Source organism: Tympanuchus pallidicinctus, unplaced genomic scaffold (assembly GCF_026119805.1).
Source record: "Tympanuchus pallidicinctus isolate F22 unplaced genomic scaffold, pur_lepc_1.0 scaffold84, whole genome shotgun sequence".
Taxonomy (NCBI): domain Eukaryota; kingdom Metazoa; phylum Chordata; class Aves; order Galliformes; family Phasianidae; genus Tympanuchus; species Tympanuchus pallidicinctus.
Window position 1 is genome coordinate 103,920 of NW_026294807.1, and position 13,031 is coordinate 116,950.

Sequence of the window (13,031 nt, forward strand, 5' to 3'; positions counted from 1 at the left end):
TTTTTATTTATTTTATATATCCTCTCTGCATAGTTATTAGTAGTTTTCATATATAATGAGCTACAGTTTATTTATAGACATCTTTTCTCCCAGTTAATTAGTTTTGTATTCCTAATTCCTTCAAGAACACATTTGTGTGTTCCATTTTCCAGTTTTGTACTTCTTGTATTATGGAAGCAACTGTCTAAATGGTTTGCCATAGTTTTTTCAAGAGTTGAAATAACATACTTCATTCTATGTCCTCGGAGGTAGTTTCAAGTAAATCTGGCATACATTATACATCATGGAAATAGAAAGTTGTTAAGAATTTAATGTTTGTTTTGAGATGCTGGAATGTCTCTGAAACCTGGTCTTCAAGTTTGAAGCAAAGAGCGAAAAAAGAGCTGGTATATTGTTAATAGGTCAGCAGGATGACAATCAGTACTTCTCTAAATGAAAACTGTGCTTTGTGTGGCTACAAAGTTTGCCCACGTAGCCAATCAGAGAAGCAGGACAATAATATTGGGACGTATTTTCAAATATAGTGTTGAAGTTGTGGTGGGTTTTTTTTGCAGGAATTTAATTTAAACTTGCTATTCCCTCTCTGCTTTCAATCTCTAGCAAATTAGATACCTAATAGAAGTTACTCAACCAGTTTATAGATGTTAAAATTTCTGTAATCATAAAACTAGGAAGTGTTAGATATATTTTGGTCGAACATGTGGATTTATACTCATAAAAAATGGCTAATTCTATACTTATTTGCTCAGATAAATACAGGTAATGTGTTTGAATTTACAATGATGCATATGGCACTCCTGGGACCTTATCTGTTCTCCTACTAATAAGAATAGCAGACCACCTTCTGAAAGTCATGTCTGAAAAGATATCTAATGACAGGGGCTATTATCATCGTGCTCTGCACCATTGAGACATAGTGGAAGAAGTAATATTTACGTGTGCATTCTGTGTATGTTGCACAAAAACATTCTCTTGTCAAAATGATCTAAAAAAGGAATGAATAGGGCTATCTTTTCTGAAGAAATCTGTTGAAGATTTTCTCACATCAATTGTCATAACAATAGGTGGCACCCTTATGCCAATAAATACCAACTTGTTTAACCTATCTGTGCTTCCTTGGACTTTCCTAGCACAGTTCCTTTAATCAAAATTATTGAGCTTAAAAGCAAAGGCAAGATATCAAAGCAGAGTACTTAGCAGGAAAACAGCTGATATGCCTAGAAAATGAAAACATAGACTCCATTCTGACTGGATATTGTACGTGACAGATATCACTGCTGCTCTGTTGAGGAGGAATTCAAGAATTTTGAGTATGAGCATGTACTGAGTAATGCATACAAAGTGAAAAAGTGTATGCTTTATAATTGTTTTTTTTTTTTTTTTTTTACCCCTTTGGGACTAAAAAATGCAAGAAAGACAAGATGTCCTGTTATATTTTTCCTTTTACTTCAACACTGGAGTGCACTGGATAGTCAGACTATCTGAAACTCACACCTGTGCCAAATCAGAAATGAAATCTAACAATGATGAACCTCTCTCAGTAGAGTTTTTGTCACTTTTAGTTCCAATCTGAGCCAAAACCTGGAAAAAAATGTTAACCAAACTTTGTCAAACCACAAGCATTCTGGCTTGTGGTTTGGATAAAAGTTGAGGTCACTTCTCACTGTACCCTGAAAGGGCTTTATTCACAGCTTCTCTGCTGGGGTTGAAAGGAGATCGGGAAAAGGCCAAAGAGAAATCATTAAAAATGCCTAAATGCATTGCAGAACCATGAAAGAACACTACATATTAGGAAGTGTGAAAAGACAACAACAGAAGCTGTTTTTGCGCATTGATGGAATTGATATAAGAGGAAAAGTTATGCTAAGCAGAAATGTAATGCATTTTTTATTTTCGTGAAAATAGGGCTTAAAGATGTGATTTAATACTGAGGACATAAATTGACTCAGGCCTGCAGATGGCCCATAAAATTTGTGAAGCGTTGACCATGTGTAAGCTTGAACTAGATCAGAGAAATCTTCAGGATTCATGGAAATTTGCTAATCTTGAAATTGTTACACTTTTGCTTGTATTCTATTTCATCCCTCCATTGCAAAAACATCATTTTATGGTGGTAATACAAAGCTGGGTGGGGAAAATAATTTTGAAAGAATAGATGGAGCTGATGAAGAACCGTTTCAATTTGTGGTGCATCCTTGTCGTTCAATTTGTGGTGCACAACTGTTCTCTTAGCTAAAATGTTGCTGAAGTAGCTATGATGCTACTAGGTAAAATTGAAATGTGCAGTGTTCTATTAAATGTTAGTTACTTGTATCTTTCTTCACTTTCATTTTGTCATCTCATGCTTTTTTTTTTGCAAAGTTTTTTGCAAAGCGGTACATTATGAATAAGGAATTCATTATCAATAAGTAATTCAGATAATTCAATATTCAATAAAGAATTCAAACTGAATTCTTTAGAGTGAACTCTGTCTCCAGGCTTTGGTGCCAATATGAGCATGGTGATTTCTGCTTGGTATTATTCCTCTGCAGCAGTCAGTCTGATTTTGGATGGGATGTTACAGAACCATGAAGGCCAAGGGGCTACAAGTCAGTTAAATCTGTCACTTTGTATTTAAATGATATTAAATGAAGATGCTTTACTACTTTTCTTGACAAATAGTCTTGCCACTGATAAGTGTTTCTTGTCACACACGTTTTGCAGTTTTGTGGTTGTTTCTGTTTTGTTTAATACAAGTCCTAAGCTTGATTTATCTTTTTTTTTTTTTTTCTTTTTCTTTTTTGCATCTGGAAATTCCAAAGGAGCTGTATTCCTTTCCAACCATTTCTTGGTCCGTGTATGAAATGAATGAGTGTTTCTTCTGCGGAAGAAACGCACTTCCAATAGCTTTGGCCCTTTGGTGTTGTGCTTTTTAAAAAATCTTTTCAGTACCGTTGAAAAAGAGGATAGAACCTAGATGGAAGGTGTTTATCAGAGCTGCTGATAGCATCTAACTTGTTTGTAGACAGGATGCTGACAAGAGTAAAGGATTTTTATTATTTTTTTTTCAACAGTGCTATTAGACTAGGCAGAAGTCATTTTATTTCAACAACTATCTGTGAGAGGGGGAAAAGAGGCTTACCAATCTCAAACTGAAGCTGTCATTTGGTAGAAATATGTTCTGCTTTTTTAATGGGCAAATAATGGAAAATGAAAAGCTCAGTTTTCTTTTCATCTATCATGAACTAACTTCTGATACTTCGTGAGAGCATAAAATGTTACTTATTCAAAATTTCTTAATCATAAAGGAAAAGAAATCTTTCAATTGAAGGAACCGTGGAATGGGACTACATGGAATTCCCTTTACCAATTGCATTTTTCTTTCACAATAAGAGTTGTATTTAGCCTGATATTCTGTGGACAAAAATCACTTGTATCTAATACAAGCAGTCAGACTGTGGCAAAAACTAAGCGCAGAGTTTGGACCATCAGTCTTTAAATAACACTTTTCCTAAAGAAACTCTCTCTTCCTGCCAGTGTATGACAAAAAGTGAATCAAACATGCACTTGTTTTAAATTTCCTGTAGCTCCTTGGATTGCCAAAACGTTGGTGACAAGGTCATCAGCATATGAAACATTTAGTTCCTCATCCTGATGAATCACTTACTGTGTAGCCCAGGAATCTGTCCTGATTCAACTGGAAAAATGAGCTCCTTCTGACAGCAGACACCGATTGAAAGGCAACATAATTTTGGTTTTGCCAGATGGTGACAATGAGGTTTGAAATTTGGACTTTGGTAAGTGGACAGTGGCATCTGATTTGGGGTTTTTCATTTGAAGGAGATCTCTGAGGCTGTTAATGAGACATAGTTTATCTCTTTTTGGAATGGCTGTACTTTGAAACTGAACAGTACTTCAACTTGCTTCAACTAACTTTAAAAAACTAACTTTAATATGAAAACAAGTAAAGCCTCTGTTTCAGCTTGGGGTTTATTTATTTATTTATTTTAATTGAATCTTGAATCTATTTTTAATCCTTAGCATTCTTCTGGCTTCCAGATTTCAAGAAGGTTGAAAGATGCCTTGTTGCCTTATTCTCCAGGGCTTGTATCTTCTCACTCAGAAAGCCAGGGAGGGGGACTCATAATGTCCTCAATTTAGAGCTGTATCTTTGCTTAAAATTCACATGAACTTCTTTGCTAAAGTTCTGGCAACAAAGTTGGAGAGACTTAATGCCTAAGTTGTTTTAGCTGATCAAACAACATTTGGAATTCTCCTAAATCCTAAATCCTAAAACTTTGGAAAGTTGTTAGTTTGTGTTATCCCGAATCAGTCAAACTCCTTTCACTTTCCTGGAATCTCTGTGGGCTGAATTACTTGAATATTTTTACTCTTGCAGACATCTGCATTCTGCCATGGAGATAAATGTGAGAAAATTCTACTTGTATTTTACTGCTTCAGAAGAGTTCACTGTAAGACACTCTACAACAGACAAAGTAAGTGTTCTTAGGTGAATTTCTTCGATTCTGCTGCTCCCCTTTTTTTCCTGATGCCTTTACCCCTGAAGGTTCTGGATTTTCCTGAATCAAAGTAGGGATTACCAGAAATATTACAGGTAATATTTCACCTGTGATAATTTCACCTGTGTATGCCATGATGTTAGATTTCAAATGACTGTGCAGAATGTCATTCTTTCCTTGCTTCTCAGAAGTCAGTTGTTAAGCATGTCAGAAAAATAAAAGCCCAAACAAACAAACAAAAACAGGTAAAAAGGCAACCTGCAAAGACATCAGAGTTTAGTGAATTACAGGAGAATAAAGGGTGGATTTGAGGACATTGATGAAAAGCTAAGTGATGCTTTTTGTAGCAGCTTTTCTCTTACATCTTTTGTTAACCTATGATATCCCATTGGAATGTGTGTTTCTCTAGAACTATATATGCTGTGAGGCAGGAAAAAATGTTGAAAATAATCGGGGAGGTTCCTGCTTGCAAAAAAAAATATATATATATATATATATATCTATATATTAAAAAATGAAATAAAGTGTGGACAGTTGTGACCTCTTGAGTTTTAAGATTAGATTAAAATGTTTAGAAAGTGGAGACAGGACTGAGTGCCCTCCTTTCCAGTCTGTGCAGATTCTTATGCTCAGCTTTCTCAAAGCCCAGAGCATTTAACACCCTTTGTTTCACAGAAGAATGGCTACAGAAAGGGAGTTAGTTCTGGCTATAGAGTAGGAGTACATGATCAAACATGAGACCGAGCAGGACAAAGAACTGAAGCCTCCTCCTGTCTGGGCATATCCTGTTCCCTGAGTCTCCCTGACTAAGACGGGCAGATAGTATTGCCAGGGCATCTCTTCTATCACCTCGATATTTATCATTACTGCTGTAGATAAGCTAATAGCTGTTCCACTGTGGCCCTCTTTTCCCAATGTTCCTGATAGACTGTAAGTTTGTCAGTGGGCTGAAGTGAGATGGAAGCTGAAGTGCTTTCCTTACTTTCTGTATCAATTTACATGTTACAATAGCGAAGTTCTTGTGGTCATGAGATTAAAATACTACAAGCTTTGTTTCTGAAACGACAACACAAGAAATGTTTGAAAGGATGCCTTGGGCAGTGGTTTGTGATTTAGCTCATGTCTGGAATCCACAATTTCTGGATTGCAGGACAGCTCATAGCTTAGGCGTTTCCAAAGCAACTGTTCACTGGAACGTCGGTTTACATAACTGTGTCTGTGTGATTTTAAGGTTTGTCCTCCTACAGGTGGCAGTGGTACTGGTCAAGGAGAGGGAGAATAAAAGAAAACCTCCTACAGTTCATTTTGGGTGGCTGTGGTGGAAATTCAGACTTCATCTCTCACCCACCATGTCTAGTGTTTATCTATCCAATAAACCAAATATAATCACAGCAAAACATTTCAGTTGGTACGCTGAGACTTTTCCTATAGAACCATACAGCTTCTTGTAAAGCCAATGGGAAATCCTTTTGGAGGCTTTAATGGGCATCAGAGCAGCCTTAAGCAGACATTGTATGTTCTTCTAGTCTTAAATGGACTCGAGAGCTTCCATTCCAGAAAGTGCTCTGGAGTTCCATCAAGGTGCATGGGCATTTGAAACACTCAAAGCACTCTGAGGTTCTTAAAGACTTGATGTACTAAAGAGAAGGAGAAGCTTCTCTGGATCTCTGTGTTTCATGTACAACTCAGTGTGCTGAGGCCATGCTTCTACACTAAATGCAGAAAGTTATGATGGTTCTACTGGTTCATCTTTTGGTTTTGGTGGGATTTTTTTGTTTGTTTTGTGTAACCATTTTCTTTGTTCTGAAGCTAAACACTGCAAAAAGGATAGAATTTGAAAGCAGGTAAGAGGGTGTTTGAGGTTTTTTGCTAAGAATAGGAATTATCATATCTATTTTATCTTAGTTTTCATTTGTTTTTATTTGTTTGTTTGTTATGGAATAACTGCCTATGGCTATAGTCCTTGCAGTATTCTGAATATTAGAACTTCATTCTAACCCTCCAGTCCTATAGAGGAACGTCACTCTACATATACATTAAGTACATAGCCTCAGGCAGGGATTGTGGTTTCAGACATGCCTCTCTGATTAACTGTTTTGCTCAGTGATTGCTAGAAATCTGAGGTTAAGATCACTTTTTTCTTCTTGTGCATGAAATTTAGGTGCAAATACAGCACGGTAAATGCGAACCAATACTTAGTAAGGCCCAGCTCTGGTATGCTCCATTGTTGAATACTTCCTGAAACAAAAGCGTGCAACTCCAGTAATAATGGCTTGAATACTAAGAAATAAAATATCTATGCATATATACATGAAACTCCACTATATTAAAAGTGAATTCTTCTCACTTGCCTTCTGATCTCTTTCACTCAAAAGTGATTAAATATTTGGTGTTTTATCCCTTTTGGAACTGAATTCGCTTAGACTCCTATTAAAAGTAACAGCTAGCTTTCCCCACTGCCTGAGTGCCTTTTTCTTTAGTCACTAATGAGTCTTTGAATCCTTCCTCATATCTATCATGACTACAAATCTATGTTTTTAAAGTGAAAACTGATTGCAGTTTAGTATCTCTGGTGGGCTGAGGCAAACCTTTTCACTGAGAACCATAAATATTTAAGAATTCCTAGCACAGTGGTGAGGAATGTTAACATTACAGATACATTTACTGAAAAGCGGTACAAGTGTAAAAATGGGTGGTGAAAGCTAATGAAACCACTATAGAAAATTAGAAGTGGCATTCATAACCAAGACTCACGTCAGGAAATGTGGTGACATGCTCTCTTTATGAGTTAGCAGAGTTGTAAAGCAACATGCTTCTGAACCTGGCATAGATATTTTCAGAGATAAACTGCTGCTCAGACTCTGTAAATCTGAAGATTATTGCACGAAGAGGGGCAGTAGTCACAGAATCACAGAATCACAGAATCACCCGGGTTGGAAGGGACCTCAAGGATCATGTAGTTCCAACCCCCCTGCCCAGCAGGGCCACCAAACACACATTCAGATCAGGTTGCCCAGGACCCCGTCCAACCTGGCCTTGAACACGTCCAAGGACGGGGCATCCACAACCTCCCTGGGCAGCCCGTTCCAGGGCCTAACCACTCTCCTTGTAAAGAACTTCCCCCTAACATCCAACCTAAATCTTCCCTCCCTCAACTTGGATCCATTTCCCCTAGTCCTGCTGTTGTCAGCCCTTTTGAAGAGTTTACTCCCCTCCTGGGTGTAGGTTCCCTTCAGGTATTGATAGGCTGCAATGAGGTCACCCCGCAGCCTTCTCTTCTCCAGGCTGAACAAGCCCAACTCCCTCAGCCTGTCCTCACAGGGGAGGTGCTCCAGCCCCCTGATCATCTTAGTCGCCCTCCTCTGGACCCTTTCCAAAATCTCAATGTCTTTCTTGTACTGAGGGCTCCACACCTGGACACAGGACTCCAGATGGGGCCTCACAAGAGCCGAGTAGAGAGGGACAATCACCTCCCTCTCCCTGCTGACCACCCCTCTCCTGATGGAGCCCAGGATCCCATTTGCCTTTCGAGCTGCCAGAGCGCACTGCTGGCTCATGTTCAGTCTCTCGTCCATCAGGACCCCCAGGTCCTTCTCTGCCGAGCTGCTCTCAAGGCCCACTCCTCCCAGCCTGTACGGGTGCCTGGGGTTCTTCCGGCCCAAATGCCAAACCTTGCACTTTGCCGTGTTGAACCTCATTAGGTTCACCCGAGCCCGGCCCTCCAGCCTGTCGAGGTCCCTCTGAACGGCATCCCTTCCTTCCACCGTATCAACCGCACCACTCAGCTTGGTGTCATCAGCAAACTTGCTGAGGGTGCACTCAATTCCCTCATCGATGTCATTAATAAAGATGTTAAAGAGCACCCGGTTTCCTGTTACTGCATCTTGCAGTGCAACAACAGAATTGTTGAATCATATGAGAAGGGTCCAGCAGATCTTATTTGTTCCACCAAAATTCTTTCAATGTGTTCAAGCTTCCTTTTTTCTTTTGCTAATTTTTGTCATGTGCTTCATCTTAGTCCTTTCTCCCACACATTGGAAGCCAGCATTCTTCCCTTACCACTGACAGGTTTCCAGGTCCTTCAAGAAGTGACCAAAGCCTGTTGCACTTTCCACATCCTTAGAAGAATGTAATCACTGTGCATAACTAAAAGTTGCTCTTGATAAAAGGGGAGAATATAAGAACATCCAAAAAATGAACAGAAAAAGAAGACATGGATTGGAGGATGTAACAACATGGTAGAGGCCTACAGAAGTCATGATTCAAAGCAGAATGAGATGGAATTCTAGTTTCCGAAATATCCAAGATGAGCATCCATCTTACATATCCAAAACAGGCAAGGCCCGGCAGCAAGTCACAGCTGCCTCCCACCTCTTCAGTGCCACAAGCTGGCAAGAGGAAAAGAATTGGGCAAAAGAAATATGTCTTATTGAGAGTCCCTTTTTTTTTTTTTTTTTACATAGAGAGAGATTGTTGCAGGACATCCATGAGAAATGCGAGCCAGACCTTCTCATAGTTTAGGGAGCTCGTGACCATCCTGTTCCCTGATGCTGTACAGAACAAAAGTGCTCAGAGTATTTCCTTCTGTGGGGGAAGATGTAACCGTGAGCAAGTCAGCAAAGAGTTTATGAGACTCCTTGATAGACCTGATCGGTGTGAAACCTTGGGAGTCTGGAGTGTAAGACAGAGAGAAAATGGTATCTGTTTGCGTCTAAGGATAGACAGGAGGTTCTTTTTGTATGCATTGTTAATCTTATCACACTTAAGAAACAAACGTCCAAGGAATGTAACCCTCCTCTCTCCCACAGATCCCCACTCTCTCAGGGTGACGTCTCACTGGACAGGAGCGTTCCTCACAGCCAGTCAGAAAAGCAAGCAGAGCCTGAGACCAAGGAGTCCCTCCCTGACGTGCAGCTCTCGGGCAGCTTCCCTTGCACAAAGCGCTGGCCCCAGCCGCATGCATTGTGGCACGCACTCGTGTGGGTAGTTGTTGGTGTCTAGACATGAAGGAGACTTGTTAAGCGCTCTGCTGACCCGTAGGGATGGATGGGAAACTACAAGGGGGGCCTTCAGCGTGTGTATAAAGGATGGAAGGACCTGCAGTTAAGGGTTTGGATTTGCGTCTGAGTCCGTGCCTTCAGACGCTGCCAGTGCTATGCCTTGTCACCCAAGGGAAACGGTCAAACAGCTGCTTTGGGACAGAATGTCTGTGGTGCTCAGAAAGTGTGGCCTTCCAAGGTACTTCAAGTGCCCCAAAGAACAGAAGCAAGCAGTGACGATTCCTTTCTCTCTCCATTCTAATAGCTGTAGGTAGCGCGCTGGAGAGAGGCTTTGGAGGCTTTCCTCAGCCTCCTCTTTTCCTCGTACCTTGACAAAAGCGGACGGCCAGAGAACAAGACGACCTTACACACTTTTTTGGGGTTTGGTTGTTTTGTATTTTTTAAAATTTCTTGGGTTTTTTTGTGGGTGTTTTTTTTTTTTTTTTTTTTTTTGTGTGTGTGTGTGTGTGTGTGTGTGTTTTAGTCCAGTCCAGTGTAGTAAATACTCTGTCATACAACTGATGAATGTTCAAGGTCTTGCTGCCGATGGACCATGCTCCACTTGAACATCAAGTGGAGCAGGAGGCAGTCTTCATCCAGAAAAGTGGAATTTTGATGAGATGTTGCTGTCTTATGGAGAGGAAACTGCGTCCCCCAGGCTCAGCCAGCAGGCAGACACAGGTTTCTGGATGGTGACCATCACTCTCTGCCACCGCTCCTGCTGCCTAGTCTCTCTTCATTATTGGAGCCTCTGCTGTTCCTGGCACACTTTTGGAGAGCGTCCTTCTCTCAGCAGGTGGTTCTCAGCCGGCAGGGCCTGGCACTGCCTCTCCAGGTTGCTCGGGGCTCGTTGCAGCAGCAGCTTGCTGCTTGTGCTGCCTGGGAGCCCCAGGTCTTCCTTGGCCATCTCTGGCACCTAGAACCAGAAAATCATAGAATAACAGAGTGGTTTGGGTAGGAAGGGGCCTTCAGGACTCTCCCGTTCCAAGCCCATGCCATGGGCAGAGACATCTTCCACTAGGTCAGGTTGTCCAAAGGTGCCTCCAGCCTGGCCTGGAGCGCTGCCAGGGGTGGATGGGGCATCCACAGCCTCTCTGGGCAGCCTGTATCACTGCCTCAGCACCCTCACAGTGCTGAGTCTTTCCTCCTCCTGTATCATCCAGATCTGCCCTCTTCTACTTTCAAGGCATTGTCTTTTGTTGTATCACTACTACCCTCCCTTACTACAAGTCCCTCTCCAGCTTTCCCCAGTCCTCCTTCAGGCACTGGAAGGACCCTCTGTGGTGTCCCCAGAGCCTCTTCTGCCCCCGGGCTGAACAACCCCCACTCTCTCAGGGTCATCTCACCTGGACGTGAGTGTCCTTCACAGGCAGTTGACTGGAGCCCTGCTCTGCACGGTGGTGGCCCACCTCTCTGTCCTGGAAGGACACCTCACTCTATCGCCAGCCATGGAGCTCATTGGCCTGGAAGGACAAAGCCCAGGGAGCGGGGCAAGCTCCTTGGGACCAACCCCCATTCCATCTCCAAGGGAGCTTCCCACAGCCACAAAACCCACCTGCATACAAGCGACGCATGAACAAGGTGTTCCTGCTGTTCCATCGTCCACCCCACAGATTTCACAGCGCTGGAATCATTAACCAGAGGAGCCTCAGAAACCCTTCGACCCCTGTTGAGCTGCAAAACAGAAGGAGATTCAACAAGACGTGGAAGGGAATTTAATTATGTGCCCTTAAACAACACTCACACGGGTGCAATTAATGTGTGGCACAGGAGACACAGAGGGGACTCGGGCAGAGGACACTGGGAGGACACAAAGACACAATTGGGACGCGAGGACATAGAGGGAACGTGGAGGGGGATGCATCATAAAATGGGTTGGGACAACGTGGGAGCAGACAAACCGAGTTTGGAGGCCCAGGTTGCAGATCCCACAATGAGGATCACGAAAGAGGGAACAGAGATGTCACAAGAAGGTGTTGAGCTTAGAAAGAGTGGCAGAGGAACTCTGGAGAACACAGAATCCCTTTACAGAACAGTGCATCAGCTCCAGGCATTTCCAGAGTCGCAACACTCAGTCACCCAACCAGGTTGGGTTTATCCACGGACGAGCTAGGACGGTCCACGTACTTTGCTTCCAGTCTGCCCTCAATGGCAATTGGTGACATTTGTCATAAATAGGGGAGCACAGATTTCAGTGCTGATACAGCGAGGTGCTGAGAAGCTACACATGCAGCACAAGGGCTGAGTCAACCGGCATCAATGGAGCGAGTGCTGTCTGCCCACCTGCTGGGGTCAGCTTACAGCTCCCCAGGGAGAAACGTGCGTCATCTCCTCGCACAGCAATTAAAGAACGCTGTGACATTATTGGAGGGTTTGGTGTCCTCAGTGGGTGAACCTGGCACCTGCCTGTATGGCAATGTGTGGCCTTTTGGCTCCAACAGCAATCCAAACCCCACAGAAACAGGGAGGGAGCCAAAGAGCCCCTCAGTGACCTGGGAGCCACAAGGGCCCCACAAGTGGCACCGCAGGGACCCACAAATAAGACACACGGCCCCAGAAGTCCCCCACAGCAGCCTGGGACTGGCAACAGGACCAGTAATTGACCCATAAGTGCCTCCACAAGCGGGGCAGCAGAGACCCACAAATGACCAACAGCAGCCTGTGTCCCAAAAAGTGACACATCAGTACCCCATAAGTGCCCCACAAGTTACCCATAAGTGACCCACAGGTCCCACATCTGCTCCCACGGCTGCGTTGCTTCCACCTGTGCTCACAGGGCTGCACCCTTCACCAGCTGCTCCAGCACTGCTTCACATGCACTCCCCGTACAACTCGCCCAGCACCCCATTTTGGGGGCACCGACCCCTACCCCGCTGTCACAGCCGTGCGCCAAAGGCACCATAACCCCGCTGCGCACGGCCATCAACTCGTCCCAGGACTCCACGCACCTCACAGGCATCCCCCAGTGCGCGGAACTGCCGCTGCCTGCCGCCGAGTCCCACGATCGATCCGGCAGGAAAGTTCTTGCCGGGGTCTCTGCTGCCACCGCGTGGCCAATGCGCGGAACTGCCGCTGCCTGCCGCCGAGTCCCGCCAGCAGCAGAACGCATGCGCCCAGAAATGCGGAAGTGCCGTTCTAACCGCTCTGCGCAGCTCATCCGCCGCTCTCTATGGTGATCAGTCCTCCAGCTAATACGAGCACGCGCCCGGCAACTTCACGACAGGAACTGTTTCTACAAAGCACCGCGGGTACGAGCAAGCAGCCGATCCTCGGACTGCCGGCTCGGCGATATTCTCCCCCTGCTAATCCAGGATGCCCCTCGTCTATTTCCGCCGTTTGATGCCCGAGCCCACCCGGGAACGGACCGGCTCACAGCTGCCCCTCAGCGCCTCGCGGCATCCAACTCGCTCGCCGCCCCGCTGAACCAGCAAACGTCCCCTTCCACCCCCAGCCCCGCGCCGTCCCTCCAGCCGTTTAAAAGCCCTCGCAGCGG